Genomic DNA, 27892 nt, shown 5'->3' on the forward strand with positions numbered 1-27892 from the left:
CTTTGGCCTGTCCTAGGAAACCCAAACCTGCAGATGGTGGGCATGCATCCCATCCCCCACCTCCTAGGCAGGCGGCTAGCAGGGTGTGCGCCCCCCCTCCCCAGCGCAGGAGGCCTGCAGGAGGCGCACGGCCCCCCCAGCTATACTTTTTAATATGTTGAGGAAATTCCCTTCTATTCCTATTTTGTTGAGTGTTTTAATCAGGAAAGGGTGTTGGATTTTGTCAAAGACCTTTTCTGCATCTATTGATAGGATCATGTGGTTCTTGTTCTTTGCTTTGTTAATATGATGAACTATACTGACTGTTTTTCTCATGTTGAACCATCCTTGCATACCTGTTATGAATCCCACTTGGTCATGGTAAATGCAAAAGCACTGCCCTTGAGTTGGTTCCAATGCACAGCGACCTTTCCTTGGGTTTCAGAGTCTGTAAATGTCTTAGGGAGGAGACTACCCACCCTTCTCCCTCAGAGCTCCTGGTGAATTTGAACCACCTGAAACCAGCAGCCTTTGGGTTGGGAGTACTACTCACCACAGACTGTGTGGCTCCCTAACAGGTCTTGAGGTCCTTGAAACCTTCCAATCTGTGTGACTCCCAGGTGATGTCAGCTATCCAGTGATTACACTCTGAGTAAAGGTGCTATATGATCTTCTGAGAACTCAGTTTCTCTGTGTTTTTGTTGTCCAACCTGTAAAATAAGCTTCCATAGACTGAAGAACCTAAGCATAGATGTGTTGGTATGTTTTCACTGTATTTCATTGTTGTATACTGTAGAGTCAATAGGAATCCCAGAACACTTGATTGTGCTTATGCTAAACTTATACTTGGACCAGGAGGCACTCGTCAGAACAAAGCAATGAAATACTTCCTAGTTTAGAATTAAGGGTATGTATCCTGTCTCCATACCTTTTCAATCTATATGAAGAACAGATTATCCAGAAGGCTGGGCTGTATGAGGAGAAATGTGTCATTAGGTTTGAAGGAAGACACATCAACAATCTGCATTATGCAGATCACATGACCCTGCTTGTTGTAACTGAGGAGGACCAGAAGCACTTGCTGCAAAAGTTCAAGGACCGCAGCCTTAAATATAGATTGAAGCTCAAGATCAAGAAAACAAAGATTTTCACCATTGGGCTGATTGGCAGAACCATGATAGATGGTAAAGAGATTAAGATTGTTAACAGCTTCAGTTTGCTTGGCTCCTCAATCAACCTCTTAGTACCAGCACCCCGGAAATTAAAAGACTAATTCCATTGGGAAAGTCTGCTTTCAGAAACTTCTCCAAAGCACTGAAGAGCAAAGATGTAATTCTAGAGACTAAGGTGCACCTGACCCAGGCCATCATCTTTGCAATTACTTGCTATGAACCAAAAAGCTGGCCAATGATTAAGGATGATAGAAGGAGAATTGATGCCTTTGAACTGTGGTGCTGGAGAAGAGTATTGAATATTCTGTAGATTGCTACGAGAACAAACAGCTTAGTCCTAGGGAGGGTGAGACAAGGATGCTCCTTGGATTGTAAAACTTCATCTGACATACTTTGGACATACAAAGAATCAGTCTTTGTAGAGGGACATCATGCTTGGGTGGAGGGACAGTGCAGACCCTCAATGAAATGGATTGATTCAGTGATTGGGGTAATAGGGGTAGGTGTGTCAGAGATAATAAGATTGGCACAGTTTAGATCAGGGTATAGTGCTGTTGTACAAAGGGTCACTATGAGTCACAGGTGACTCAACAGTACATAACAACACCAACAACAAGAATAGAGTCAGAACCAATTCAGTTGACCCTCCAGCAGGTTTTCATAGGCAGTTAATCGCACGGGAGAAGAGTGCCATCCTTCTCCTGCAGAGCGGCAGGTGGCCTCCAATAGCATGCCTTTGGGCTTGCATCACAGCTTCTTTCCACTAGGGCACCAGAACTCTGAGTAGATACTAGCTGAAGTGAGTAGTATTTTGTGAAGAGATTCCAAAGAGATCTGCCATGTTCCTTTCCCTAATGTCTTGTCAAGGGAGCACTGGTGGCTTAGTGGTAAGGAGTTACGCTGCCAAATCAAAGGCATGTGGTTCAAATCCACTAGGTGTTCCATGGAGAAAGTTGGACAATCTCTTCTCCTGTGATTTGCTCCCTCTGAAAACTCACTGGAAGGTCAGCTATGGGTTGGTTCTGACCCAACAGTTTGTAACAACAGCAATGTCTTGCTAAGGAGCCTTGTGATATAGTTGGTTATGTGTTATGTTGCTAACTGAAAACTCTGCTGTTTGAATCCACCAGCCACTTTGCAGGAGAAAAACAGGCCAACTCCTCAAGTCAAGATTCACAGCCTCAGAAATCCAACAAAGGGCTGGTAGCAATCAGAGCCAATTCAACAGAGGCAGTGGCTAGTTTTGGGTTTAATGTCCTGTCTGAATTTTCTTTATCCAGTTAAGCAATTTCTTGAAAATCCTTTTCCTACTTCATAGCTTTTATGCTATTAGCCAGATGACAATTCTTTTTTTTTTTCTACCAGATGACAATTCTTAAGGTAAGATACATTATACAAAGGAATTGAATTACTTAAAACGTACAGTTGCTAAAAATGCCAAAGTTGTGACATTTTCTAATTTGAGAGGTTAACTGCTTCAGTATTATATATAATAACTCAGAAGAGACAGCAAAGCCTGTGTCTGTAGATTTTATAACAAAGTGAAAAAAAGATTTCCTATCCCACAGCTTTCTCACTATAATTAGCTTTCAGGTTAAACAGCATACCATTCCTCTCAAAGTTGGAACATTTCTGCTTGATATGAACAGCTGTTAAATTCAGGGGCTCAGTGGCTTCCTGTGAAGCTCACAGATTGCACCTTGACATCTTCGGTTTTCCACAGTATCCTGTCAGGAAATGGAAGGAATTCACAAGAAGGTGCACAATAGTGAGGCCAATGCAAATGGGGCTGGGTTCCTCACACATTAAAAAACATAACATGGTTTAAAATCAGAAAGGGAGGGTGTCAGGGATACATCCTGTCTCCATATCTTTTAAATCTGTATACAGAACAGATGATTCGGCAGGCCAGACTTTATGAGGAAGGTTGTGACATCAGGATTGGAGGAAGAATCATCAACAACCTTCATTATGCAGATGACACAACCTTGTTTGCTGAAACTCTGCAGGACATGAAGCACTTGCTGCAGAAGCTCAAGGATTGTAGTCTTCAATATGGATTGAAGTGCAGCATCAAGAAGACAAAGATTCTCACCACTAGGCCAACTGGCAGCACCATGATGAATGGAGAAGAGATTGAGGTTGTTAAAAATGACAATCTTGCTCGACTCCACAATCAACATTCTTAACACCAGCAGTCAGGAAATCAAAAGACAAATTGCATTGGGAAAAAAATCTACTGTTAGGCATCTCTCCAGAGTACTGAAATGCAATGGTGTCAGTCTAGAGACTAAGGTGCACCTGGTTCAGGCCATGATCTTTGCCATTGCTTGCTATGCATCAGAAAGGTAGACGATGACTAAGGATGACAGAAGAAAAATCGATGCCTTTGAATTGTGGTGCTGGAGAATAGTCTTGAACATACCATGGACCACAAAGAAAATGAATAAATCTGTCTTAGAGAGGGTAAAACCAAGTTTCTCGTTGGAGGCTAGGATTTTGAAACTTTGTTTCATATACTTCAGGCATGTGGCCAGGAGAGACTGATCCTTGCAGAAGGACATCATGCTCAGAAGGGTGGAAGGATGGCTCAGGAGAGGAAGACCAAAGATGAGACAGATTGAAACAGTAACTGGAACTCTGGGGTTTGGTGTGTCAGAATGAGTGAGACTCGCTCAGGACCGAGCACATAACAACAACAAATTTAAGTCAAGTAGGCTTAGTGCATGTTTGAGATTAAAAGCCTTCTTTCGCAAACTTGCTCCACAGAACCAATGTCTTTGAGACCACCATGTTAGTGTCATTTCCTTTCCTCTTGTCTTTTGGACATCTGGGATCTTCCTGGAAACCCCTCAGTCCCTAACTTCTGGTTGCCTGTTCATTCCATCTAATTCCTATCTCAAATCATTTGTTAATGTCGTATGAAAGGGCACATGTGTCTCTATGCACTTTTGTGAGGAGACACAATCCGTTCCTTAATAACAATCAAGCTGCTCCCAACCCCACAGTGACTGCACATTTGCAGACCCTGTATGAGTAGACTTGTACTGCACAGGGTTTTCAATGGTTGATGTTTCAATATTAAGTCTCCTGTCCTTTTCTGCATATTTATCAAGCATTTGCATTATGAGCTCAAAAAAAAATCTCAACTCTTTAGCATCAAGTCAGAATTGACTCCTAACTGCCCCTCTCGCAGATTTTTAGACACTGTAAATCACATAGGAGGAGACTGGCCATCTCCCCCGCCATGAAGCGGCTGGTGAATTTGAATCCCGTGCTAGGCCATCAAAGTTCTGAATTATGTGCTAGGCATCCTAATCCCTCATCTGTCATTTATAAGACTCTGTTGTTATTTTTGTTGTTGCTGTTGTTGTTATGTGACCCTATGTACAACAGCCTTACACCCTGCTCTGTCCTGTGCCAATCGCACTGCCTCTGACACAACCATCCCGATTACCCCAGTCACTGAATCAATCCACCTCATAGAGGGTCTTCCCCTCCTGCGCAGTCTCTCCACCCTCCCAAGCATGATGTCCCTCTCCAAGGACCTGTCTCTCCTTACAACATGTCCAAAGTGTGTCAAATGAAGCCCCAGAATCCTTGCCTCCAAGGAGCAGCCTGGTTTAACCCTCTCCAGTATGAATCTGTTTGTTTTCTTGGCAGTATTCTTCTCCAGCACCACAGTTCAAAGGCATCAATTCTCCTTCTCAATAAAGGAACACTGGTGATAGATGGTTAAGCATTTAGTTGCTAGCCAAAATGTCAGTGGTTCAAACTCCACCACTCCTCTGAAGAGACATGTGACAATTTGCTTCCATAAAGATTTACAGCCTTGGGAACTCTTGGAGGGCCCAGTGTCTTACAGATCACTGAGAATCAGAATTAATAGCAATGAATTTGGGATTGGTTCCTGGAACATACAGTTGTTGTTGTTGTTGTTGTTGTTGTTATGTGCCATCGAGTCACCTATGACTAATAGCAACCCTATGTACAGCAGCTCTGAACCCTGCCCTGTCCTGATCCTGTTTCCCTATTCTAACACACCAACCCCCACCCCACCCCCCAGTGTCTGTACCAACCCATCTCATCCAGTCCCTCCTGGCCATGTGTCCAAAGTATGTGAGATGGAGCTTCAAAGTCCTAGCCTCCAAGGAGAAACTTCATTTCACCCTTGCCAAGACAGGTCTATTTGTGTTCTTGGCAGTCCATGGTATGTTCAAGACTCCAGCACCACAATGGACAAGGGAGACTGGGAGATGTAATTCCTTGTGGCCTGAATGTATGATCTACCTCCAGAATGGATTCCTACTCATAGGACCATGTAGAATGGAGCAGAACTCCTTGATGTAATTTTCCATTATTCTAAATCTTTGCAGAAGCAGACTGCGCCATTTTATTCTTTTGAAGGGTCTGGGTCTAATCAATTACTTGTTGAAAAGCAGCCAAATGCTTTCATCCACAGTGCCAACATAGCTCCTGATTAGAGGTCTACCTATGGAAAATGGCTGTGGGACTTGCTCAAATTACCCCTCTGACCAAATATACGGCCCCATCTTAAATATTCCATTACTGTACACCTTGGGCAATTAACCAAGTAATTAAAATTCTACCTTTGGGCCCAATTATTCATTTTCATGGAATAAAAGTTTTTAAAAAAACAATCTCTCTTCGCACTCCCACTACCATCATCACCATCAGCATCACTACCATTGCCACTGGCCATACTTGGGCCTGAGATAATTTTTCCCTGTAGTTTGGTGGGAGGTTACATTAGGAGAAAAGAGTTCTCAGTTGCTGGATTACTGAGGAGCAATGATGTCAGTTTGAAGACTAAGGTGTGCCTGAGTCAGGTCGTGATATTTTCAACGAGTTGCTATGCTTATGACTTCTGGAACATGAGTAAGGATAATAGAAGAAGAATGGATGCCTTTGAGTTGTGATGTTAAAGAATACTGAATATACCATGGACTGCCAAAAGAACAAACACATATGTTTTTAAATAGGTGCCGCCAGAGGGTTCCTTGGAAGCGAGGATGGCAAAGCTTCATTTTACATACGTTGGGCATGTTGCTAGAAGCTATTCCTCGGAGAAGGACATCATGCTTGGAAAGATGGAGGGATAGCGAAAGAGAAGAAGACCCTCAATGAGATGGATTGAAACAGTGACGGCAGCAATGGACTCAAGCGTGTCAGAGATGATGAGGATGGCACATGAGGAGACGGGGTTCGGATCTATTTTTCATAGGGGGGTTGTGAGTTATACTCAACTAGATGGTACCTATTAACGACAACAACATTATGACCTATTTCTTTTGTTAGATTTCATATGCTAAGTATTTGTTTGGACTTCTTTTGTATGTCTCCATTGGCCCTGCCTGCGGCAGGGAGAGGCTGTCACTGTGATCCAGCCCCTTCACATGCAGTCCCACTGCAAAGGAGAGTCTCTGCCGCTCTCAGCAGAAGGCTCCTGAAGCTCTGGGCCGGGTCTCATTTCCTGCCTGAGTCTGTCAGGTTTCTTTTTCTTGTTTGTTGTTTTACTTTCTTCCTTCCCCAGAGGGTTTTCACCTAAGGCCTGGAGGCATCAAGGTTTCCTGTATTCTCCCAAGGCTGATAGCTTTGGTTCTTCCTCCAGATGTGCATTTCCCTCAGTCAAAGCTGCTCCCCTTGTCGAGAGACTGACACCGTTTATAAAGGCTTCTTTCTCTCATCGCGCCCTCTACCCTTTATCACTTGCAGGAGCACTGATTGAACTTTCTGGAGAAAGGCCTGAGTGGATGCAAATCCAATAGTGTAGGCATAGGATAAATATGCACACATGTATACTACTGGGGGGCACAGCAAAGCTACATGGCAAAGAATAGGGATGCTCCATTATGCTTTCCATGGTGTAGGGATCTTCCATCTGGATGCTCTTCATCTGACCTGCAGATTGTAAGACAGGAGTCATTTTCCTGGCATCTTCATAAGGATTTTGCCTCTGAAGTCAATAGCCTGCAGTCTGACTTGCAAAGCAGCCTTTGCAACAGTCAGACTTCTGACCTGCGGACTTGCCTCGGTAAATCTCAAGTGTTGAGGAGGAAGAGAGAATTCGCCCTAAGCAACTTTAGAAAGAGGGTGACCACCTTGCACATCAACGTAATCAGCAATAAGGATTCCAAGCACTCTGACTGGTTGTATGTAGTAAACCTCTCTAGGCAACCTCCAAAGTACCTACTGGGCCTGTGTGAGCTCTCATCCTTCTTCCTGAAGTGGCTTCTTGAGCTTACCACATTCACTTTGAATTCTAGAAGTTGAATATAGAATATGGAATATTGTTACTATTAAGGGGTAAGGATAGATATTTGTTGTTGAGAGATCATGGACCTATGTACTGAAGTTACTCAATAAGTCAAAAACTGTCAGAGGAAGTCCAGATGTTGAGCTCTAGGATTCATTTTAAAACCATGCTCCAGGGTTCCTGGATCTTTTGGCTTAATGGTAAGGAGCTATGCTGCAAACACAAAGGCATGCAGTTCAAATCCACCAGCTGCTCCATGGCTGAAAGATGGACAATCTCCTCCCCTGAGATTAAACTGCCCCTGAAAACCTACTGGAGGGTCAGTTATGGATCAGTTATGACTCAGTGGTACACAACAACAGCAACATTGTACTCAATCCAAACCAAATCTTCTGCTGTTTGATTGATTTTAACACACAGCAAACATACAGGGTAGAGAAGAACTGCCCCATAATTCCGTTATAGGGAAAGGGTGGAACACTGGGAGCAATAACCCAATCTACAACAGTGCCCTCAATAATAAAGGGGCACACACACACACACACACACACACACACTGTTAAGCATAGTTCTAATCATTTTACATATTCTGTTGTTGTTATATGCTGTTGAGTCACTTGCAACTCACAGCAACCTTAGGTACAACAGCCCAAAACCCTGCTCTATTCTGAGCCAATCTTACTGTCTCTAACAACCCCCCCTCCATTACCTCAATCACTGAATCAACCCAGCTCATCCAGGGTCTTTCACTCTCCCAAGCATGACATCCCTTTCCAAAGTTTAGTCTCCTCTTGTAACATGCCCAAAGTATGTCAGATGAAGCTTCAGAATTCTTGCCTCCAAGGAGGAGCCTAGTTTCATCCTCTCCAAGATGAACTGTTTGTTCCCCTAGCAATTCATGGTATAGTCAATACTCTTGTCCAGCACCACAGCTCATAGGCATCAATTTTCCTTCTATCATCCCTAGTCATTGTCCCAGCTTTCTGATGCATAGCAAGTAATTTGTAAAGACTATGGTCGGGATCAGGAGCACCTTAGCCTCAAATTCAATCATTTTTTTAGTGGCTTATGAGTCACTCTGTTGGCATAGTCCATAGGAGTTGCACTATCAATCCAAAGATAGAGCCTCTCTGCAAGTTTGAATCCACCAACAGCTCTGTACAGGAGAAAGATGGGCAATCTCCTCCCATGTGACTTACAGCTTCTTGAAAACCCACTCTCAGCTATGAGTATATTCCAACTGGCCACCAACACATTTTAAGGTTGGTCGGTTTATTTGGTTTGTAAAGAATGGACAGAAAAAATGACATTGGGGTTTGCTTAGATTTCTAGGGTTACAATGAAATTGAATATTATGTGTACAGCAGCATTGCAAAATACAATGAAATGTAAAAAATTCCATGTAAAAGAAGTATTTATTAAGGAAAGAGTTGGAGCATCTTGTGTTATCATTCTAGAAGTTGCCGGGTGACAAAATCCCTGACATTTAAATATTTTTACAAAATCTATGTATGACCTTGGTGTTTATAAATATAATTATCAAGCAGGAAATATGTAGTACATTGCATTTGTCTACAAATCTGATGGTGTTGTGATTAAAGCATGTGGCTGCTAATTAAAAGGTATAGTTCAAATCCACCAGGGTTTCCGAGGGTGAAAGTTAACGTAGTTTGTTCTCATAAAGCTTTATGCAAATTGTCACATCATACATATGATGGAAACTCTATGGTAGGTTTTATTCTGTCCTGAAGGGTCAGCTAGAAGTCAGAATCAACCTCATGACAGCATGCAGGGTTCTGGTTTAGTTGTATACAAGACTTTACCGAGCTGTACTATAGTGAAAAGGTATTTCCAGGAGAGTATTTAACTACAGAGCAAGGAAAACAATTCTAAGATCAAAGATTACAGTCTACAATATGCAATATACCTCAACATCAAGAAAACAAAAATTCTTACAATTAGATCAACAGATGACATCATGATAAACATAGAAAAGATTGAAACTGTTAAAAATTTATTTTCTTTTTCTTGGATCCACATCCAACACCCATGACATAGTAGTCAAGAAATGAAGAGACATGCTGCATTGGCAAATCTTCTCTCAAAGATCTCTTAAAAGTGCTGAACGGCAAGGGTGTTAGTTTAAAGACTAAGAAGCATTTGATGCAAGCCATCATGTTTTTAATTGCTTCATATGCATATTAATGTTAGCAGTGAATAAGAAAGGCCAAAGAAAGTTGAACTATGGTGTTGGCCAAGATTAGTGAATATCCCAAGGGCTGCCACAAGAACAAACAAATCTGTCTTGGAGGAAGTACAACCAGAGTGCTCCTTGGAGGCAAGGATGGTGACATTTCATCTCACATCCTGTGAGCATGTTTCTAGGAGGCATCATTCTTGGGGGAAAGACAGTATGCCGGGAGAAGCAGAGGGTCAGCAAAAGAGAGAAAGGTTCTCAACAAGGAGAAAAGGAGAAAGTGGCACAGTGCTTGCAACAATGGGACTAGGTGCGGCACAGATCATGAGGACGACACAGGATAGGGCAAGGCTCTGATGGCAGAGGGTCACCATGAGTTGTCTTGATGGCAGTTAACAACAAATGACAGTCATGAAGATAATACGAGTTCAAAGGCAAGCTCTTTGGCCTGTGCCTTCACCCTACGAGTCCATAAAGAGGATTCATTCCAAAACCTCGAACGCCTCTCAACACAGACTTATTTGGCTTATTTCCTGTCCAGTTTTCCTTACTTTGGATGTTGAGAAGAAACATGAATTCTTTTTTTTATTATTTATTTTTATTAATTTTAATAGACATTTACAGAGGTTTTGGATTTCCATTCATTCATTGCTGCACTTTTCTCCCTGCCCACCCCTCCCCACCAGTTCGCTCCTCCCTCCAAAAAGAAAAAGAAAAAAAAAGAACTCCTTCATTAGTATACAATTCCCCCATCCCTTCCGCCCCCCCCCACCCCGAGTACACTTCTCTATGCAACCTTAATTCTGGATTCCTGTGCTAACCATAATACTCAATCATATATCTTATAAATCCAGTTACTTTCACATCTCTCTCTTAGAGTGATAGATAACAGAATGTGTTAATAGATGGAATCATGTATTCCCTGAAGTAGGCATTGACATCTTAACTCTTCTACTTGTTTTCAAATATGTCTTGGAAAGAATGCAGCCAGAGTGCTCTTTGGAGGCAAAGATGATAAGGCTTCACCTCACACACTTTGGGTATGTTGCTAGGAGGGGCTATTTCTTGTAGAGGGATATGATGCTTGGAAAGGAAGAAGTTGGATGAAGGAGAGGAAGACTGTTAACCAGGTAGGTTGACATGGTAATTGCTGAAATGGGCTCTAATGTATCAGGAAATGTGAAGATGGCACAGGATAGGACAGGGTTTAGATCTGTTGTTCAGAGCATTGCTACGGGTCATATTTGACTTGACAGCACCCAACAACAACTACTTATGCATAGTAGGTGCACTAGTGGCAGAATGCACTAAATATTAGGTTATTGACAGAAAAGTTCATTTTATAATTCCTTGGGAGAAAGTGGGCAATCATTTCCCATAAAGATTGACAGCCTCAGACACCAAATGGAAGGGTCACCAAGAACTAGAATTGATTGGAAGACTGTGTGTTCATAGATATAACAGAATGAAATAAAATTACCTTGCATATAATATAATACAATAGAGTCTGAAAACCTGCTTAAGGTCAGCTATGAGTCAGTTCAGACTCAACAGCACATTTTAACAATAATATAATCACTACGTTATCTTCTTAATGTAATCTAATATAATCTGATATTGTATTTTCATGATGCAGTGTGGTCAATCGATCTGTTGAGGTATACTAAGGTGGGGTAGATCCTAAATGTACTCACTGTTGGGTTATAGAAAGGCAGGCACACACATGGAAGATAGATGCCTTAGGAAGATCATTTGCAAACCAAAGAGCAAAGGAAAGCCCAGGATTATCTACAAGGAAATCATTGACACGGCTGAGACCCTGATTTGGACTATCAGACTCCAGAACTGTGAGAAAGTTATATTTTGTATTTTTTAAAGTCAGTCATTTGGGATATTTTTGTCACAGCAGCTCAGGAAACTAAGACACCATGTTATTGATTTAGCACACATATTTTATATTCCTGATCCTTTCTCTCCTCTATCTTCTCCACTCATAACTTCTAGGCATTAGAAAAACATGGAGTCCACCAAAAGTCCAGCAGATTCTTGTTCAGAGTTGTGGGACCAGCGCTCAGAAATAGTTGACTTCTCTATATCGCTTCTGTGTCCTGATTTTTTAGTTTCCCCCAAGATCCTGAATAGATTCTGTCCACACATGAGGATGGAAAAAGCATTTGGAATTCTAGTATGTGTGCCAACTCCAAGTCAGAGCCAAAGTTGAGTAGAGAGAATATTATGATTTCTGAAATATGAGTACTATGAAAAATTATGTTTGACCTCAGGATTTCCCCTTTGAATGATATCATAAGGATAAATGATATTTTGATTTTTTCTCTTTGCAAGTTCATTATTAATTTTAAGCATTTTTATTCAGGCATTCTATTATACTTGTCATTAGTCCATGACTCATATGAAACACTGCGTAAAATGGTCACTCCAGGGCCTAAAAACCCTTGACAGTCATAAAGTACTTCTTAAGATGCTCTCCAGCCTTGTTTGATCCACGCGGTAATTTGCTTTTCCAAACATTGCCTTACTCTGAAGACTGTCTTATACTGAATGTTATCCCCCTCACCACTTCTGTAGTCAAATTTTTGCATTTAAGGTAGTAAATGAAATGCTTAGAAACCCAGTCACAATAAAGTTACTTATTTTCACAGAACAATATTTATCTTACTGAAATGTTTAGACACAAGAGGAAAATGCATGTTCCCTTTTAAAGTGTGGGTGTAATAATTCTACAACCACAATGCTGTGTTTGTGTTTTTCTGTGGTTCCATTCACTAGGTCTGTTTATCTATATATGCTTTGTGCTTATGGCTCTGGTCCTGAGAACACAATGTACAGATACTCTCAGGCGTAGCTGAACTTGCACAGATGTTATCTTGCCTGCCCTCTACATCCTTTTCAGGCCATTCTTTACTAAGGAAGGGAAGGGAGAGAAGAGAGAGAAGGGAGAGAGAGAGACAGAATAAGAAAAATCTACACTAACCATAAACATTGAGGTTTGATTTTATAAAAATTTAAAAATCCTCTTCAAAAGACAAGATAAAGATGGAAAAAATATGTTACTGGGGGGAAAAGGATATTTGCAAACATATATCTGATTAAAAGACCATTTATGGTTAAAAAGATTATTTCTACATCCATCTTGAAATACAATGTGGTGAGCAACAGGATAATATCCATGCACATACAAGGAAGACCGATTAATACCATTATCATTCAAATATATGCACCAACAACCTGAGCCAGAGAGGAGGAAATACATGATTTTTACCAACTTTTGCAGTCAAAAGGTCCAAGAGTAAAGCTTAAAGCTGTGAAACTTATAGAAGAAAACATCTTCGTGAATTTGGGCATGAAAATCACAATGTATCAAAGAAGAAAGAAAATAGCCTAGACTTTATCACAATTAAGAAAGACACAAGGTATTGGTCACAGGAATTGGGAGGAACCATTTGCCAAGCACATATTCAATACAGGGCAGTCGCTATGAATTATAGTTGATGTGAGGGCACCTAATAATCTAGAATAAATAACTAGTTTATATAACACAATAATAAAGAAAACAAACAATCTTTTAAAAATGAGTGAAAGATTTTAATAGAGTTTTTTTTCACCAGAGGAGAATAGATACACAAATAAGCACAGAAAAAGATGCCCAACATAATTAGTCATTAAGGAAATGAAAACTAAAGCCACAAGATGACACATCATGCCCATCAGAATGACTTACAAAACTGGAAAACCCAGAAAACAACAACAGAGACCAAAATCTGTCAAGATGGAGTAAGTACTGTTGAGGCCACAGAGCAACAGACAGCAAAACTGTGCAATTGCTTTGTAAAAACTTTTACTATTTCTCATGAAGTTCACCATTCACTTGTCATGGGACCTTGCGACTCCTCTCTTAAGTGATGGAGAAATAAACACGGCATGAAAATATATTATAGCAGCTTTATTAATAATCATTGAAAATGTCCATCAATTAATGAATGAACACACAGATTGTGGTATACTCAGCATGAATATGAAGGAGAGTGCTGAATTTTCCAAGAAGAGCTAGATATGCCTTGGAGAAGGTGAAGCCCAGTTGCTCCTCAGAAACAAGGATGGTGAAGCTTTGTATCACATACTTTGGACATGCGTTATGAGAGGCTATTCCTTGGAGAAGGACATCATACTTAGAAAGGTAGAGGGATGGCACAGGAGAGGAAGATCTTCAACAGGTGACTTGGCACAGTGACTGCAGCAACGGGCTGAGTTGTCGGAGATTGTGAGGTTGGCACAGGACAGGACAAAGTCCAGATCTGTTGTTCTTATGGTCACTGAGTCATGCTTGACTCAAAGGCACCTAACAACAAGAACAACATGGCACGACACACTGATTCATGTACGAGTGTGAATTGGTTTCAGAAGTGTTATGCTATATAGAAGAAATCAGACTCAAAGATTGAACAATATCATTCTATCTGTCAAACACTATGGAAATGGCAATTTTTACCTGGACTGAATTGAGATCAGTGATTGCCTGAAGTTGATGGGAAAGGTGGGTGCATGTACAACAAAAAGGATCAGAAAAATTTCCACGGGAGATTAAAATGCTCTGTAGCTCAACTGTATTCATGATTACAAGATTGTATTCTTTAAAGACGTAAATTAGTTTTTATTTACAGAATAAAACTTAATGAACCTGACTAAAAGAATTACTGAGTAACGTCATTAATAGATGTATTTTAGGTTTTAAAAAAGGTAAGCAAAAGCAAATTCTGTGTAGAAAATACATTGTTGTTGTTAGGTGCCATCAAATTACCTACGACTCATAGCAAGCCTACCTATGAACAACAGATCTGAACTTTCCCTTGTGTAAAACATGTAAAAGGCAAAAAAACTTACTCATCCTCCATCATGGTACTCACAGATAATGTTAACACCCTAATACATATAATATTCTCATATGTTAAGTTGTTATTAATGTATGCCATCAAGTTGGAACTAACCCATAGCTGACCCTCCAGTGAGTTTTCAGGGGCAGTAAATCACATGGAATGAGATTGTTCATCCTTCTCCCATGGAGAGGCTAGTGGATTCGTACCATATGTCCGTGGGATTTCAGGGCCACTTCTTACCACTAGGCCACCATGGCTTCCTGTGAAGGTCAGTGTTTGTTTCACTTTTATTTCATAATACCACTACATGACCATTTTCTTCTACAATATCGGTTTCGAATTTTGCATTACTTTTTCCCCCCAACTCCAGTATGACAGACCTAAATATAGAACACAAAGCTATTAAAAATATGGGGGGGAGTGGATTTATGTTTCTTTAGGGCACCAAAAGCATAAAGAATAAAATGATAAACTGAAAGTTATCAAAATTGAAAACTAGTTCAAAAAAAAAAAACAACACTGTGAAGATAATAAAAAAGCAATTTATTCACTGGGAGAAACTACTTGTAGTAAAAGATTGTATTAACATGATTCTTAAAGTACCATACTAAGAAAACCAAAAAAAAACAGTAAAAAACAAAACAAAACAATGAACATGTGATTTGAAGGAATATTTCACCAAAAAAGATGTGCAAATGACCAATAACCACTCAAAAAATATGTTCAACATCATTAGTCAAATTAAAACCATAACGAAGCATAGCTTTACACCTATTAGAATAGAAACAAAATAACCGGTAATACCAATGCGCATCTGGTGGCTGGAAAAGTGGTCCAGTGCTGGCAGAAATGCAGATGGTAAGGCCCTTTGAAAGATGGTGTGACAGTTTTTTATAGAGTTGTTTACCATGTACTGCCCATATGATCAAACAATCCCACTCCTCTGTATTTATGCCAGAGAAAAAGAAGCATATGTGAATAAATGTTCACAGTAGATTTTCTTTTAGCAGTCAAAAATTGGAAATAGCCCAAATGTGCATTAGCTGGTGTACAGTGAAACAAATTCTGATACAAACATACAATGGGATACTACTCGGAGGCTGGAGAGCATTATTCTGAGTGAACTAACGCAGTTTCATAAGGACAAATACTGTATAAGACCATTATTGTAAAAAGTGTAGAAGTGTAATATCTCAGTCACAAAATGACAAATACTGCATAATGCCACTGTTAGAAAACAAGACTGACATTGGGTTTGGGGGGAAACAAAGAAGGAAGGTGATAAACAATGTACATTGCATTGAAATTAATGAGGTCAAGAAAACTGTTTAAAAGGAGTCTATCATTAGGTATTATTTGCATGGCAAGAGTCCAGAATATGAGTTGCATAGTAAAGTGGACTGGGGGGGAGGGGATTGCATAACAATGAAAGAATTTTTTTCTTTTTTCAAAGAGAAAAATGAACTGGGGTGGGGAGGGATGGGCAGGGAGGAAAATGTGCAACAATCAATAAATGGGGAAAAGATAACCATTAATAAAAAAGAAAAACACAAAAAAATAGAAATATAACATATGCACAAGAACTCAAGAAGGGAGAAGTGAGGATAGGTGGGGGTGAAACCACAGGCCTGCACAGTTTGGTGGGGGGAGGCATGTGGGGGGAGCAATGGGAAGTGTCGGGTGGGGAAGAGAGTGTAATAATGAGCAAGACCCAATGGTGACTCATTTTATGAAAAATAACGCATGAGAATGATTGTACGAAACACAGTGTGAATGAAAAATAGTATGAAACACAATGTATCTAAACTTTGTAAGCAAACCAATTTTAAAAAATAATGTAAAATAGAATGTATACGAATGATTGTAGGAAACACAATGTAAATGAAATCTATAAAACACAATATATCTTAATCAGCTAATGTAAAAGAATAAATATATGAAAAACCAATAAAAATATTTTTTATAAAGGACATCTACAGCAACATAAAAAAATCTCAAATACATTATGCTAAATGAATAAAGCAGATTCAGAAAGGCTGCACCCTGTGTGTTCCATTTATAGGACAACTGATAAAAGGCAAAATGATAAAGGGAGGGGAAAATAATCACATCGCTGGATATAGGTAGGGCAGGTAGATGTGGGGGTGCACGATAGGGCAAGGTTCAGAGGGTTGCTATGACTCATAGTCGGCTTGATGGCAACTAACAAAAACAACATGGGAATACTCTTTGGCTACAAGGGGAGGAGGGAATGTTTTGCAGCTATGAGAACATCCAATACTGTAGCACTGGCTGCCTGAGTCTATTGTTAGGTGCCATGGAGTCAACTATGACTCACAGAGACCCAATAAACATCACATCTGCATCCTGCCACTCCTCTGTCCCTCACCCCTTTGGATCCTCGTACACTTTCTACAATAATGGTCTTAAACAGTTTTTGTCTTATGAGACTGAGTAAGTTCACTTAGAATTATGCTTTCCATCCCCTCTCAAGTTAGGCAGTAATTTACAAAAGTCTTTGTTCCTGTGCATTGTGTAGTCGTCCATCATGTAAATGAACCATAATTTCTCAACTTGTCCCATTGTGGTTGGACATTTGAGCTGTTTCCATGTTCTTGTGATGGTGAATAGTGCTGCTATGAACATTGGTGGACAAGTTTTCATCTGTGCCTCAGTTATCACTCTCTTAGGGTATATTCCAAGCTGTGGAATGGCTGTATCGTATGGAATCTCTATGTTGAGCTTTCTGAGGAAGCACCAAACTGCCTTCCAGAGTGGTTGTACCATTTTACAATCCCACCAACAATATATAAGAGTTCATATCTTGCCACATCCTCTCCAACATTTATTACTTGCTGCCCTACTAAACTATGCCACTGCTACTGGGGTAAGATGGTATCTCATTGCGGTTAGGATTTCCATCTCTTTTATTGCCAGTGATTTTGAGCATTTCTTCATGTGTCTGTTGGCCATTCAAATGTCCTCCTCTGTGAACAGTCTTTCCATGTCTCTTGCCTATTTTGTAATTGAATTATCAATTCTTTTTCTTCTGGAGGCCCAGGAGTATTCTGTAAACTTTTGTTATGACCTTGTCTGAGACGATATTGCCAAATGTTTGTTTCCAGTTTTCTTTTCACTCTGTTGGAGTTTTTGATGAGCACAGAGATTTAATCTTTAGAAGGTCCCATGTGTCAATTTTAACCTCTTCAGATTGTGTATATCTGGCTATAGTTAGCAGTCACTTTATACCATTGACAAGGCCTTCTAAGCTTAATCTCAGTTTGTCTTTTAAGAACTTTATGGTTTGGAGCTTTATTCCCGGGTCTCTGATCCACCTTGAGTTGATTTTTGTGGACAGTTTGAGACGTGGATCCTGTTTATCAGCTTTCTGCAGGTGGAAGTCCCATTCTGCCAGCACCATTTGTTGAAGATGGGCTGTAATCTTAAAGAAGGGAGATCAACAGGTCTTTTCTCCCACAGAAGTGCTAGTGAGTTTCAATCGCTGATCATTCAGTTAGCCATTGCACCACTAGGACTCCTTATTAGCCGATTGTTGTTAGATGCCACCAGCCCAGTATCATAGTCACTGTGTCATTTCATTTTGTTTAGAGTCTTCCTCTCTTTTGCTGACCCTCCACTTTTCATAGCATTATATATATAAAATTTTTTCCCAGAGACTGTGGTAGCTTGTGTCTTGCTGTGAAGCTGAAGTTATGTCATTGGTACTTCAAATACCAACAAGATTCTTGGTGGTGGACAAGTTTCAGAAGAGCTTCTAAGAGAAGACAGGACTGACCATTGGCTTCTGAAATAATAGGCTCCCCCAAACCCCTAGGCTCATCAGCGTTCACAAAAATCTTGGGAAGTAGTGGTGCCAAATAGAAAGTTTGATGATCTGAGTCCCCTTCAAAGGTACCACGGAAGAAAGACCCCCTGGTGATCTATTCCTGAAAAAGCAGCCACTTAAAAGCTTATGAATCATGATTCTACTCTGGCACACATGGGATAGTCATGGACAATCAGAACAGATTCTACAGCATCTGGGATTAGAAGGAAGGAAGGCCAATTCCAGCAGATACAAATGTAATTTGTATACAGCATCAGTGACCTCTCAGGCCAGTTGGTGGCTGCTGAAGAGACTCATGACAGAGGCCCAAGAAAGAGAACAAATGACAAGAAGACAGCAGCACAGAGCTCTGGAGGCCCAAGAGTCTCCCACCTCACCCCACCTCATCCCAACTCCACTTTATAAACACATACTCCCCAAGACCACGATGATGCTCAGACCTTACTGGCTACATCTTTCCCATCTGACTGCCCTGGCTTATTTCACTGTGTGTTTATTTAATGTCTACTTGAAAGTGCTCTCCAAGAGAAGCAGAGGGAGGAGTGCGGAGAGAAAGCTCACTAAGAGGGAACTTAGTGATTAGAGAGGAGCCAAGATGAACAGCTCCCACCGATCCGGTAGCCCTGGGAGCACAAGGAGGCTGCCCTGTTGTTGTACTGCCCCTCCCTCCTTACCCTCCCCCCTCTCTGCTTTGAGAGGTGGTCATCCCTCACACCCGGGCCTGTCTTGCCATACTTGAACCTCAAAGCACACACAGGATAGCCCTAGGGAGACTTGGGATATCCGGTCGTTCCGTGGTGAAAGCACTGCCTTTCATGCAGGAGACCAGAGTTTGAATCCCAGCCAATGCATCTCATGTGCATCTACCAGTCTTCCATTAGAAGAAGATTATATGTTGCTATGGTCTTTGCAATCACTTGCTATGCATCAGAGAGATGGATAATGACTAGGGAGGATGTAAGGAGAATTGAAGCCTTTAAGCTGTGGTGTTCGAGAAGAATATTGAATATACCATGGACTGCTAGGAAAACAAACAGGTTTGTCCTGGAGAGGTTGAAGTTGGGCTGCTCCTTGGAGGCAAGGATTCTGAGACTTCGTCTGACATAATTTGGATATGTTGCAAGGAGGGATCAGTCCTTGGAGAGGGACGTCATGCTTGAGAGGGTGGAGGGACAGTGCAGGAGAGGAAGACCCTTGATGAGATGGATTGACTAGGGTAATGGGGATAGGTGTGTCAGAGATGGTGATATTGGCACAGGATAGGGTAGAGGTTAGGGCTGTTGTACATATTGGGGTGCTATGGTCGCAGGCGACTCGATGACACATAACAACAACAACAACATAATGCCGAGCAGGTTTTATCAGAGTATGCAGATGAATAGAGACTAGGAAGATGAGCCAAGGTAGCTAGTGAAAAACCAATCAGTGACAACCGTATGGATCCCAATCAATATTCATAGGGATAGAAAAGGACCGGACAAGGTGTCCTTCTGGTGACCATCACTATAAGCCAGGTCTCACCTCAACAGCAGCTAACAGCAACTGTAGGTAGAGCAGACAGCCAACGTGTAAGTGACACTCAGAGTCCCCGCTTCCAGTCCAAGCCCAGTCACTGTCTCGCTGTGTCATCCGGATCATGGCACTTTACATCTCTGGGGTCTCTGCATCGGTGGAATGAGAGTGACACCTGTCCTGGACACCTCATAGGGTGGCAGAGGAGACTTAGCATGAGGGAGGGAGTCTGAAAAGCTCTTTTCAATCAGATTTTATTGCTGTACTTTTCTCGTTAGGTAAAAGGCAAATGTTCTTGGGTTCCAAACTCTACCTGGTATCTTACACTTGATTCAAATAAGATATTTTATCTTGTTTTGCCTGTGTTACCCTCTCCCCTGGCAAATAATTTGACAAACTAAAGCCATCTACATGTCAAAACTAAAACAAATTGAGAAGTTATCTAGTGTAAAATAAAATGTTGGTTTTAACCATAAAAAAAAAAAGAAAGAAGGCATATGAAAGTGTTTTTCCACAAGCAAAAGGGAAGTTACTCTTTCTCACTGCCACTGAGTTTAAAGTGACTTATAGCTGACCCTCCAATGGTTTTCCAAGGCTATAAATCGCACAGGAGGAGACTGTCCATCCACAGAACATCTAGTGGATTTGACCGTCAGAGAAGCACGGCCTTTGTGTTAACAGTGAAATTCCCTATGGACAAGGCCACCAGAGCTCCACAACGAATGATTCATTGTTATTGTGTACCAATGAGTCCAAACAGTCTCCTAGCTGATCCTCCAGTGAGTTTTCAGATATAGTTCATTATACGAGAGATTGTTCATCTTTCTTCCATGAAGCAGTTGGTGGATTCAAACTTTTGGTTTGTCAGCACAACTCCTTACCACTAGGCCAGAAGAGCTCCCTAGGTATCCCCAAAGCTTTGCTAAATGACTGACTGATGAGTGATTGATGATACCCAGGGAGGCCAATAACTTTCTGCTGTTTGAAAAGCATTTCCCCAGAAGTTAAAGGATGAAGGATACAGTCTTCAGGGACAAAGAAATCATTGCAAACACAAAACCGGTCGAACACCATTGTGGCCAAGGAGTTTCATACTCCTGCTTCTAATGGAATTTCTGTCCTACTTTACATGATGGGTCTGATATGGAGCCTCTAATTAAAGACTAGCAAGAAAGATAAAAAGTCATTATGTCTCACCTTAGGAAGCACTCATATTACTTGGGGTTTTCACTGAGAGGCCCTAGGGAATGTCTGTCTTCTCAGACTTGGCAAACTCACCACCTTCGTAGACCAGGCTCCACACCACAGATGCAGACATTCTGCAGACCAGGCTCTAAACACCAAGACGCAGACGTTCTGTAGACCAGATTCCACAGCACGAATGTAGGCACTCTGTAGACAGGTTTCACACCAAGATGCAGGCATTCTTCAGATTGAAACCCCCTGTCTGCATGCTGCTGGGCACCTTGGAGCCTCATCTGGGCTTCAAAAGGAACCCCAAAAGACAGACACCCACCAAGCTTTATCAATCTTCATCCTTGTAGGAAAAGAATGCAAGTCCTTCATGTAGCAAATGAACTGAGGCACTGCATAAAATACAATGTATGAGAATGATCATAGGAAGGTGTGAAAAAACAACATATATAGTGTATGCAAATAAATCCAAAATTAAATTTTTTTAAATAGAATTTTTTTAAAAACCAAAAAATAGAATGTGGAAGAGGAGAGCTAAAGGAAGAAAGCCAGAGCTGAGGGAAAAGCCCTACACAACCATCTCTGACTTCTGTTCTAAAAGAAAAACTTAACAGGGTGGCATTGGGAGGTGAATTGGAAGTACACTGAAGAGTTATGTTGTTGTTAGGTGCTTTTGAGTGGATACAACTCATAGTAATCTTGCAAACCTCCTTACAATCCCTCCTGTGCTCAAGTCCATTATTGCAGGTACTTTATCAACCTGTCTCATTGAGGGTCACCTTCTCTTCTCACTAACCTTCTATCTTTCCAAGCATAACTTTCCTGGGCTCTGCTTCCAATGACAGGTGCTTCCTGAATATACGCCCTCAGTCAGTAAGACTTTAGGGATGCCTAGGAAAATGAGAAGTTGTAAAGAAAATAAAAAATAAAAAAATAAAGATGGGCATTCCAGGGATTCGTGAGCTTGAATGGACTGGCATTGGTCATTTTTAATCATATAATCACATGATCTACTATATTGAGAATGGCAAATTGAAGAGGAACAGTGTCACATTCATATTCAAAAGGAACATTTCAGCATATATCCTGAAGAATATCTACCTGTGTTTTATTGACTGCAAAGACGTTTGACTGTGTGGATCACAATAAATTGTGGCTAACCTTGAGGAAAATGGGAATCTCAGAGCACTTGATTATACGAAACCTATACTTGGACCAAGAAGCAATCCTCAGAACAGAGCAAGAAAACACTGCATAGTTCAAAATCAAGACAGGAGTGCATCAAGGATGCATCCTGTCCCCATACCTTTTCAATCTGTAGCAGAACAGATCACTCGGGAGGCATGGCTTTATGAGGAGGAGTGTGGCATCAGGATTGGAGGAAGACTCATCAACAACCTACACTATGCAAATGACATAACCTTGCTTGCTTAAACTTAAGAAGACCTGAAGTACGTGCTGCAAAAGGTCAAGGAATGTGGTCTTCAATATGGATTGAAGCGCAACATCAAGAAGACAAAAGATTCTTACCACTGGCAGCACTATGACGAATGGAAAAGAGATTGATGTTGTTAACAATTACAGCTTGCTCGGATCCACAATCAGCACTTTTAACATCAGTAGTCAGGAAATCAAAAGACGAATTGCATTGGGAAAATCTTGTCATGGACCTATCCAGAGTGCTGAAGAGCAATGATGGAGGTGCACCTAATCCAGGCCATGGTATTCTCAATTACATGTTATGCTTCAGAGAGTTGGACAATGACTAAGGATAGCAGAGGAAGAAAAGAAGCCTTCTAGTTGTGGTTCTGGAGAAGAGTCTTGAACACACCATGGACTGCCAAGAAAGCAAAGGGGTCTGTCTTGGAGAGGGCGAAACCAAGTCTTTCCTTGGAGGCTAGGATTCTGAAGCTCTATCTCACTTACTCACTATGGGTACATAGCCAGGAAAGATCAGTACTTGGTGAAGGACATCATGCTTGGAAGGGTGGATGGATGTGGAGGAGAGGAAGACCCCAGATAAGATGGATTGATACAGTAATAGAGGCGATGGGAGTTGGTGTGTTGGAATTAGTGAGACTGGCTCAGGACAGGCAAGGGTTCAGAGCTACTCTACATAGGGTCGCTATACATCACAGGCAACTCAATGACACATAACAACAATAACGTACTATGACAGTTTTGGAAGCAGAAGTGGCATCTACTTCCTAAATAACATGCCTCTGGAAACTCTATGAACTTTGATAAATGTCAATATTTGCAGAGGGGGTTCAGGCCTTTTGTTCATGAGTCGTGTCCAACTCAAAGGCAATCAACAACAACAATAGTCCTGAAGTACATGGTTACAGCTCCTCTTATCTATGTCTGTTGTTGTGTGTTCCATCAAATCAGAACAAACCCATAGATGATCCTCTAGCAGGTTTTGAAAGGCAGTTAATCACACAGGAGGAGACTGCCTATCCTTTTCCTATGGAGCAGCTCATGGATTTTCATAAAGAAAACTCAATGCCCAGAAGATTAAATCTGTAAAATTATTAAAGCATTTAAGGAAATAATAATAATTTTTTTATATTTTTAATATATTAGAGGGAAATTAAAAATGTTTCAGCTCATTTTATAAATCTTGCATTACCTTGATATTAAAATCAGAAAAGTTCATTATAAGGGGGGGAACCCCAAAATTATTTGGGTTTTTATTCATGAACTAATATTACTCATTTACTCATGACCAATATTACTCTTGAACATAGGTGCACATGCTTTTAAAGTTGTTGTTGTTGAGTACCATTGAGTTAAAGCTGACCCATACCTGACACTCCAGTGGGTTTTCAGAGGTGGTAAATCACACAAGAGAAGTTTGCCCATCCTTCTCCTGCATAGCAGCTGGTGGATTTGAACTGTGTGCCTTTGGGGTTTCAATGCAGCTTCTTACTACTAGGCCACCAGCGATACTTGCAATCAAATTCAGACACAAATAGAGATACAGACATATTCACTCATACAAATATAGTAGAACCAAGTGGAATTAATCCTGAGAATGGATGGCTGATTTAACATTGAAAGATTAATCAGTATATTTTATTATACAAGCAGAATAAAGGAGAAAACACATATAGTCATCTAAAACGATACAGAAAAATCGTTTGGAAAAAACTGAATACGGACTCATAATTAAAACTTTCATCAAACTAGGGATGAAAAGGAACAACTTAAACAGCACCAAAGGGGAGAGGGCAGGAAGGAGGAAGGACTTAGCAAAATCTATATAACATCAAACTTAGTGATAAAATACTGAAAATTTTCCTGAATGGTCAGGGATAATTAAAGCATATTCATTTTTACCAATCACTTAATTTTTGCACTAGAAATGTTATCCTATGCAATAAGGCAAGCAAAAGAAATTAAATTCCTGAGGCATGGACATGAGGAACGAAAAGATTTTTAATTCAAACAGCATGATCATATATGCAGAAAACCCTATGAAATAATGAAGCTTATGAAAGGAGGGAGCTCTGGTGGCTTAGTGGCAAGAAGTTCTGCAGCAATCTTGAAGGCACGTGGTTCAAGACCACCAGCTGCTCCGCAGGAGAAAGATGGGCAATCTTCTCCAGTATCATTAACACACTGAAAACCCACCTGAGTGTCAGCTATGGCTCAGTTCTGCCTCTATGGTACACAACAACACATAGAATGTATGCATCAATTGAGTAACATCACAGATTTGTTGTTGTTGTTGTTGTTATGTGCCATTGAGTCACCTGTGACTCATAGTGACCCTGTGTACAAGAGCCTTTAATGCCATTCTATCCTGTGCCAATCTCGCCATCTCAAACACACTCATTCCCACCACTCCACTCACAGAATCGATCCATCTCATCAAGGGTCTTCCTCTCCTGTGCTGCCCCTCTACTCAGCCAAACATGATGTCCCTCTCTAAGGACCAGTCCCTCCTTGAAACATGCCCAGAGTATGTCAGATGAAGCTTCAGAATCCTTGACTCTAAAGAGCAGCCTGGCTTCACCCTCTCCAGGACAAACCTGTTTGTTCTCCTAGCAGTCCATAGCATATTCAACACTCTTCTCTCTCCAGCACCACAGCTCAAAGGCATCAATTCTCTTTCTATTATCCCTATTTACTGTCCAACTCTCTAATGCATAGCATGTAATTGCGAAGACTATTGCCCGGATCAGGTGCACCTTAGTCTCCAGCCTGACGTTGTTGCTCTTCAGTACTTTTGAGAGGTCCCTCACAGCTGACTTTCCAAGTGCAATTCGTTTCTTGATTTCCTGGCTGCTGTTACCAAGAGTGTTGATTGTGGAGCCAAGTAAACTAAGACTGTTAACTATCTCAATCTCTTCACCATCCATACTGATGCTGCCAATTGGCCCAGTGGTGAGAATCTTTGTTTTCTTGATATTGAGCTTCAATCCATATTGAAGGCTGCATTCCTTGACCTTCTGCAGCAAGCATGTCAGGTCCTCCTCAGTTTCAGCAACTAGGGTGTGTTATCTGCATAACGCAAATTGTTGATGAGTCTTCCTCCAATCCTGATGCCACATTTCTCCTCCTAGAGTCCAGCCTTCTAGATAATCTGTTCTGCATATAGATTGAAAAGATTTTGAGATAGGACACATTGCTGGGGTACACCCGTCCCAATTTTGAATGATGCAGTGTTCCCTTTCTCTGTTCTGATGACTGCCTTCTGGTCCAAGAATAGGTTTCACATAAGCATGATCAAGTGTTCTGGGATTCCCATTCCTTTCAGAGTTAGCCACAGTTTGTTATGGCCCATGCAGTCAAATGCCTTTGCATAGTCAATAAAACACAGATGGACATTTTTTTTTCTGGTACTCCTTGCTTTCAGACAAGATCCATCTAACATTAGCAACAATACCCCTAGTACCTCGGCCTCTTCTAAATCTAGCTTGCACTTCTGGCAGTTCTCTGTTGATGTGCTGTTCCAGTTGGTCTTGGATAATCTTACTTGCATGTGATATTAATTATCTTGTCCAATAATTTCCACACTCTGTCAGGTAACCTTCCTTTGGAATGTGAACAAATATAGACATCTCCCACTCAGTTGGACATGTGGCTATCCTCCAGATATCTTGGCACAAATTAGTGAGGACATCTAGAGTAGCATCTGTTTGTTGAAATATATCAATTGGTATACCATCAATTCCTGGGGCCTTGTTTTTTGCCAATTCTTTCAGAGCAGCTTAAACTTCTAATTTACAAAATCATTGTTCCTGCATGCTGTGTAGTATTCCATCATGTGAATGTATAAAAATTTCTCAATCCATTCAATTGTGGTTGGACATCTGGGTTGTTTCCCTGTTCTTATGATGATAAATAATGCTTGTTACTGGTGTGCAAGTCTCTGTATAATTTTTACAAAGGAGTTGACTCTGAAACGTAATAAATTTAGATGAGGACAGCACAGAATAGAGCAGGATTCAGGTTAGCTGTACAGAGGGTAACTGGGAGTTGTACTCAACCTGGAGCCACCTAATAACAATAACAATACCACAAAAAAAGAGGGGGCAAAAAATTTTCCTTTAACAATGAAGATATAAAATAATGTCATGCTTTTTTCGGTACTGCAAATTAGTGCACTGGCCTCCAAGACTACACACACACACACACACACACGCGTGCATGCACACACACGGAAGAGAGTAAGTTCCCTGACTTGGAAAAGTGTACTCATTTGTCCTTTAAAATTCACTTTAAATGAAAACTTACCCTCAAGGTTCTTTTTTTCTCTTTGTATGTGCCTCTATCTTACACCTTGCTTCGTTCTATAATTCTGTTTCTTAGTCATCTTTCTCCCTCTGAATGTGAACTCCTGAAAGGAAAATATTGTGTTTTCATCTTGTTATCTCTACCTCCAAGTGCTTGATAAATGTTTCTAAATGGGCGTGGGAGATTTCCTCCTTATTTTCAAGACTGCAAATTATGGCTCTGTGCTCTAATTCCCCGTAAATTAGGCTCACTGGGTGGCCGAGTGACTAGGGAGCTGCACTACAAAATTAATGGCAGGCTGTTTGGATGCACCCACTGCTCTTTGGGAGAAAGGTGGGAAATCTCCTCCTGTGCAATTTACAGCCTTTAAAGACCCCACTGGAAAGTCAGTTATGAGTTATGACTTGTTTGGAAGAATAAATAATCTTAAAACCACACAGGAGGAGAAAGATGGGCAATCACTTGTGTGATTTACAGACTCGTAAACCTAATGGAGGATCAGCTACCAGTTAGCTCTGACTGAATGGCAATGAGCTGAGTGTTGAGAAATATGCGTAGCTTGTAGAGCTAAGGATTTCAGATGTTTACAAATCGTGTTCTGCAAACTCAAGGATATTTTTAGGAGTGGCCTAAAGGGGCTGAAGAATATTCTACTGTAATTGTCCATTGGTTCTTAGACAAACTCAACAATGTCACCCCAGAATACGTGGCCTTGGTGTTTCCAGAGAGCTCCCTCACTGATTATCTAGTCCCCTCCAAGCACCCGGACACCTCTCTTTATCCCACTTCACTGATCTGAGTGTAATACCAAAGAGTTACTTGCTGTTGTTGTTATGTTCTGTCGAGTTGCCTGTGACTCATAGTGACCCTACGTACAACAGCTCTGAAGCCTGTCCTGTCCTGAGCCAGTTCTTACTGATTGCAATACACCTACTCCCTTTGCCCTAGTTACTGTATCAATCCATCTCATCCAGAGTCTTCCTCTCCGGTGCTGTCCCTCCACCCTTCAGAGCATGATTCCCTTTTCCAACAATCAGTTCTTCCTGGCCACATGTGCAAAGTATATGAAATGGAGTT

Source organism: Elephantulus edwardii, unplaced genomic scaffold (assembly GCF_000299155.1).
Source record: "Elephantulus edwardii isolate Elephantulus edwardi_28Jun2011 unplaced genomic scaffold, EleEdw1.0 scaffold00167, whole genome shotgun sequence".
Lineage (NCBI taxonomy): Eukaryota > Metazoa > Chordata > Mammalia > Macroscelidea > Macroscelididae > Elephantulus > Elephantulus edwardii.